Source organism: Panthera tigris, chromosome F2 (assembly GCF_018350195.1).
Source record: "Panthera tigris isolate Pti1 chromosome F2, P.tigris_Pti1_mat1.1, whole genome shotgun sequence".
Lineage (NCBI taxonomy): Eukaryota > Metazoa > Chordata > Mammalia > Carnivora > Felidae > Panthera > Panthera tigris.
Genome location: NC_056676.1, coordinates 59,754,452 through 59,760,451, shown reverse-complemented (window position 1 = coordinate 59,760,451; position 6,000 = coordinate 59,754,452).

Sequence of the window (6,000 nt, the reverse complement as noted above, 5' to 3'; positions counted from 1 at the left end):
TGGTTCTGTGGTTTCTCCACTGTGTTTTCATCAAATTCCTCTTGCCCTTTTTGTCCCCTTGTCATCTGGGTGCATGGGAAGGTTTCTTCTAATTTTAGATCCAAATTAATTTGCATTTCCCACAAATCTGATATTTGTCTCACTTCTCTTATAAATTATTTACACTGGGAAGGCTGAATCATGAAACTGAAACTAAAAATAATGTTACTTTCATGTGTTGATTTTTAAATGGAGGCATAGATTATATTTTACTCCCCACATACTTTTTTTCCCACCATTTGCTTTTGCCGATATGACTGCCTATTATGATAAGAGAGGGTACAGCATTTTTCACATTCATCTCCCAGTTAGACTTTTTTCATTCAACAAATAGTTTTCAAAGGATCTACTGTGGGCCATTACCTGGTAGACTCAGCAGGGGTTGTATAAGAGAAAAGCAAAACGTGCTGCAGTCTAGAACTTCTCTAGAGGCCATAGGAAAGCCTATTACAAAAGCAAAGTTCACTGAGTGCCCTAGGTGGGGACAAAGTGCTTGGTTTCTGGGGAGGGAACAGTCACATTTGATTGGGACAGTCGGGTGATATACTAGAGGCACTTCCTGTCATGACTGCTTAGCTCTGGCAAACCCCCCAGAACACAAAGGACCACCATTTTCCACATGCTAACCCTTGACCCTTTGTCTTAGAAAGTTGGTTGAAACAAAGGTGGGTACTTGATCCACGGCAGAGCCATGAACATCGTTTTTCCCCCAAATTCTGTTATTTCAAACTGAGCAGCAAAAGATAGGAGTTGTTTGAAGGGGAGCCATACTGTCAGTCCTGGAGTTAAGTACCCAGGCTCTCATACCAGGTTGAGTTCAGTGCCTTGCTCTGCCTCTGACCAGCAGTGGAATCTTGGGAAATTTATTTAACCTCTCATCTTTAGTTTTTTTAATTTGGAAAACAGGAAAAATTATGTGAACTTTCTCAAATAGCTGGTATAAAATGTAGATAAGGGAATTCATTTAAAGTGTGATATATATTCAATAGATTTTAGATTTTAAGGTTATTATGGCTGTCATTGTTATCATTAAGGAGCTATCTTCTGAACATCATGGACAGGGCAGATAGGTCCCTGAACCTCTCCCCCTTCATCAAGGATTGGTTAATCATCAACTCCTTTCAAGGTCTCTCAATAGTTTTCTCCATGAAAAAAAAAAAAAGAAAGAAAAAAAAAAACTAACTTATTTTGCTGAAGTTATTCTGGATTGATTTTTGTTGTTGCTACTTGCAATTAAAAACAAAAATTCTAGATCTTCTAAGGTAGTGGAATATATCTTGAATTTTCCTTTAAAAAATTTGTTTTGGTCATTGCTATTGTTTATTCCTTGTGGCCATTTTCAGGGTATTAAAATTTTTTAAAATTCAATTTTATCCACATTTTGGGTGTATATCCACATCCATTAGCAAAATGTGTTAACTTTATAAACTTTGTGACACAGATGGCAAAATAAAATAAAAAACAAAAACAGACAGATGGCTATAGATGACCTAAATTTGTAACAGAAACTTATGCATGTGTGTGTGATTATATATATATGTGTGTGTATGTGTATAAATATATATATATATTTATACTATATATATAGTGACCACATTCTATAAATCATTCAAAATTCTATAAATCATTCAAATGCTTGCAGTACAAGCATTCCTTGTGCTGTACTTCCATGGAAGCCTTATGTTATTCAGAAAGGAAAATGCCTATGATGTTCAGAGTGATCCACATATGACTGCCTTTGAAAAGTGGTCAGGTGATATGGCTATGGGAGGAAAAATAGCAGATAAAAAATAGTTGATTTACATACACACACCTGACACGTGCACAAATTGTCAAATGAAATAAACCTCATAGTTATTCTATGGAATTGTATTGAAATCAGTGATTATTATGCTCAGGATTTTTGTTCTAGAAAAGACACCTTCAGCAGTTACATTAGTTACACAGAATGCTACAGATAGAAGCAGTACTCTGGTTGAATGTACATGAAATGACTGAGCCAGCCACTTGTTATTTTAATTAGGTATTACTATATCCTTCATAAAAGGATCATTACTTCATAATTATGAAATTCCTTTATGAAGTAGTCCAGGACTGTCTTTATCATATGCTAGCCCACAGTTTTATTTTTTTCTTGTTCACTTATTTGTCTAGATCTGGCTTCAGGTTTTATCAAAAACAATGATAACCAAAACACAATAAGAAATTAAAAGCATGAAGTTTACATTTATCATGAGATAATTCTTATTGGACAAATACTCCTGAGGAGAGATTGCATTTTAAGAATCCTGGTTGTTTAAAAAAAAAAACAGGAGTGCCTGGGTGGCTCAGTCGGTTAAATGTCCGACTTCGGCTCAGGTCATGATCTCATGATTTGTGAGTTCAAGCCCCACTTGGGCTCTGTGCTGACAGCTCAGAATCTGGAATCTTCTTCAGATTCTGTGTCTCCCCCTCTCTCTGTCCCTCTCATGCTCATGCTCTGTCTCTCAATGATAAATAAATGTTAAAACAAAAAACAGCAACAACAAAAACAAAACCAAGGTCAACCATTATAGTTGTGGTTGTACTCTTTTTGTGGCAATGGAAAAAAAACCCAACTTAAGAGTAGTTAGGGGTGCCTGGGTGGCTCAATCGGTTAAGTGTCTGACTCAATTTCAGCTCAGGTCATGATCTCACATTTGTGAGTTCAAGTCCTGCATCAGACTCTGTACTGGTGGCACAGAGCCTGCTTGGGATTCTGTCTTCTTCTCTCTCTGCCCCTCCCCTGCTTGCTATTTCCCTCAAAATAAATAAAAATAAATTAAAAAAAAAGAGTAGTTAAAATGAGATTTATTGGTATTAATGATTTTAAAGCCCATATGGCTGCTAATTGGATTGAGCTCCAATTAGATTGAGGTGGTGAACACAGTAACCAAGGTCACCTCCTACCTCTGCTCTGCTGTCTCACCTGCCAGAGTTACCCTGACTCCATGCAGTTATTCTGGCCCCCTGGGGTTCTTGATGCATGGACCACAGTGAGATGTTGTCTGAAAAAGGGTTGGGCAGAGGCAAAGGCTAAGGACTGAAATACTGTGACAGAGATCAATGACTTAAACCTTAAGTTTCCTTTTTCCATTCCATTCCTTTTTTTTTTTTTTTTTTTTTTTTTGCTTCAGTATACACGTGGAGATTATGCAATAAAAATAGCCGCCATTTGTCAAATGCTTATTCAGTCCCCAGCATGATGCTAGATCTGTGGGGCACATGTGGGAGTTAATGAAGATGAATAGGTGATGTGTGGTATTAAAGGAATTCAAGTGGAGAAGCCAGAAGGTCAATGCTTCCTCTGGATCTGGAGCATTCACCCTAGGAAGGCCAGTGAAGATTATTCAGAACTCTGCGTTGTTGGATGTGTCCCTATCACTCTGTGTCTACAACTCACCCTCTCTTCTCCAGCCTTTTCCCAGGAAACTCAAGCCACATCCTTTTTTTTTTTTTTTAAATTTTTTTTTAATGTTTATTTATTTTTGACAGAGAGAGAGAGAGAGACAGGGCATGAGTGGGGGAGGGGCAGAGAGAGAGGAAGACACAGAATCTGAAACAGGCTCCAGGCTCTGAGCTGTCAGCTCAGAGCCCGACGCGGGGCTCGAACTCACAGACTGCGAGATCATGACCTGAGCCGAAGTCGGACGCTCAACCGACTGAGCCACCCAGGTGCCCCAAGCCACATCCTTCTTAAGGTAGCCACAGTTTCCATAGAAATTCCAGATGGAGAAACCGTTAAGTATAAATTGAGCAAAATAATAATTAACATTTTAAATTCCCATCTGAAAAAGAAAAGTTTATTGATGGTAATCTCTCTCTATAATGTCAGAGTTCATCAGATCACACAGCTTTTAATTAGTCTACAATTTTCAACACTTCATGTTTTGTTATTAAGCCAGTGAGGTATATCATTAAACACAGAAATTTATTTCCTACTGGCCAAATACTCAACTTGTTGCTTTCAAAGTTCTACAAGTTAATGTGTAACTAAAAGAAAATAAATTCTTCCATAATGCATTTTAAATGGAATGTTAGAACAATGTCAACAAAGATGAAGTAGCATGTTGCTGCTAAAAAATAAAAATATTTTCACTCTGTAAGGATGTGGTTACCCTGGAATACACAAAATCCCATCCTAGACAATAAACTTACTCATAAAGAAAATTTAGAGAGAGATCTTTTACTCCATGGGATAAAAAAATTCAGATTTAAATGACTGCAACCAAAGGAAGTTTCTTCAAGTTAGCCAAACTCAAAGCATTTGGCTCACAAGATGGATTAGTTTTCTAAAGGAAACCACTTTTCTTTATATGGGATTCCTTTTGCATACACATTCAGAGCTTAAAAGGAACAATTTTGACTATATGAACCCATCAGTAGCATTTTCTCTGAATATGTCTTTTTTTAAAATTTTAGTTTTTTTAATGTTTATTTATTTCTGAGAGAGACAGAGCATGAGTGGGGGAGGGGCAGAGAGAGGGAGACACAGAATCCGAAGCAGGCTCCAGACTCTGAGCTGTCAGCCCAGAGCCGCCGAGGGGCTCGAACTCAGGAACCATGAGATCATGACCTGAGCCGAAGTCAGCCGCTCAACGGATTGAGCCACCCAGGCGCCCCTCTGAATATATCTTTATGCTGGAAAAAACCTTAACGCCTCCCCCCACCTAAGGAATGTAGAACTACGTTAAAATAAAAAAATTTTGATTTAGGACCGTCAGCCTTTTTTGATAAAACTGTCAAATATTTCTTACCTAAAAACAGCAATGTGATGTATGAGGAAGATGAAAGCCAGACCAAGTGCAACCTTGGCTATGCAGAAATTTAAATATTTAGCACCATTACACGGTTATAATCTGTCTAGCTGGTCTACTGTCCTATACATTAGGGCCTCTTGGGTTGGACTGCATGGTTACAAAGCATGAAACTGGAAGACTGGCTTTCCTGTGAGGAAGTGTTGACTCACTGAGGTATAGATGTACTATATGGTCAGAGAGACTGAGGGAACCTAAGCCATATTTTAACCTCATAGGATTAAAAAAAATGTATTAGAAGATTCAAATATTCATGAATTTCCTAAATTTATTTCCGGGTCATAAGTTTCAAGTGTTAGAGTATCTGAATAATTCCATTTATAACCTAATCTGGAGTAATTCTGTATTCTTCCCCCATCACTCCCCGAACCCCCCACCTCCCACCCCCAACAGACCAACCGCAGGAGAGGGTCCGATTTGCTATAAGTACACTACTGATCATAATGAAACACATGAAGGGCTTGTTGACTATCCTTTATTTTTATGCTGTGTAATACTGAGGGTGCACTAACCATGTGTCAGATGAACTTTGTTGTAGTTTCTATTTGGATATAAAATAAAAATTGTTCATGCATGCTCTGACTTTCTGGTTCCTCACTTGAGTAGCTCTGTTAATGGGTGGCCACTTTAATAAATTAGAAGAACTAACGTAACTTAAATATTAGTTGGCCTGATGTTCTGAACTTCATAGCATTAGAATGCAAGCTTTCACAGGGTAGACATTTTTGCCTGCTTTGTTTCTTCCATGTCCTCAAAAGTGTACAGTGCCTAGCGCATAGTAGGTGCTCAATAAATACAGGTTGAATGAATGAGTACATTTGTTTTTGCAAGATCCACATGGAGAAGAATTCTGAGGTGGTGCTAGGAAAGTGTATTCCCTAAAGGTCATTTATAAAATATACCAAATTGAAGATAAAACAAGGGTTTCATTTCATTTACCAAACCTGGCTGATTAATAGTGACTTTCTTGGACCCTATGTTGAGAAGAATTCCGTGGCTCATCCAAGCTCAGTGGGAAAGAGTGCCGTAATTAGTTGATGGCGTCTGCTGTCTGGGAAGGGTGGTTCACGTGACAAATATTTGCTGCTCCTGCAATACTTTCCCACCTTGCCGGGTGTATGCTATT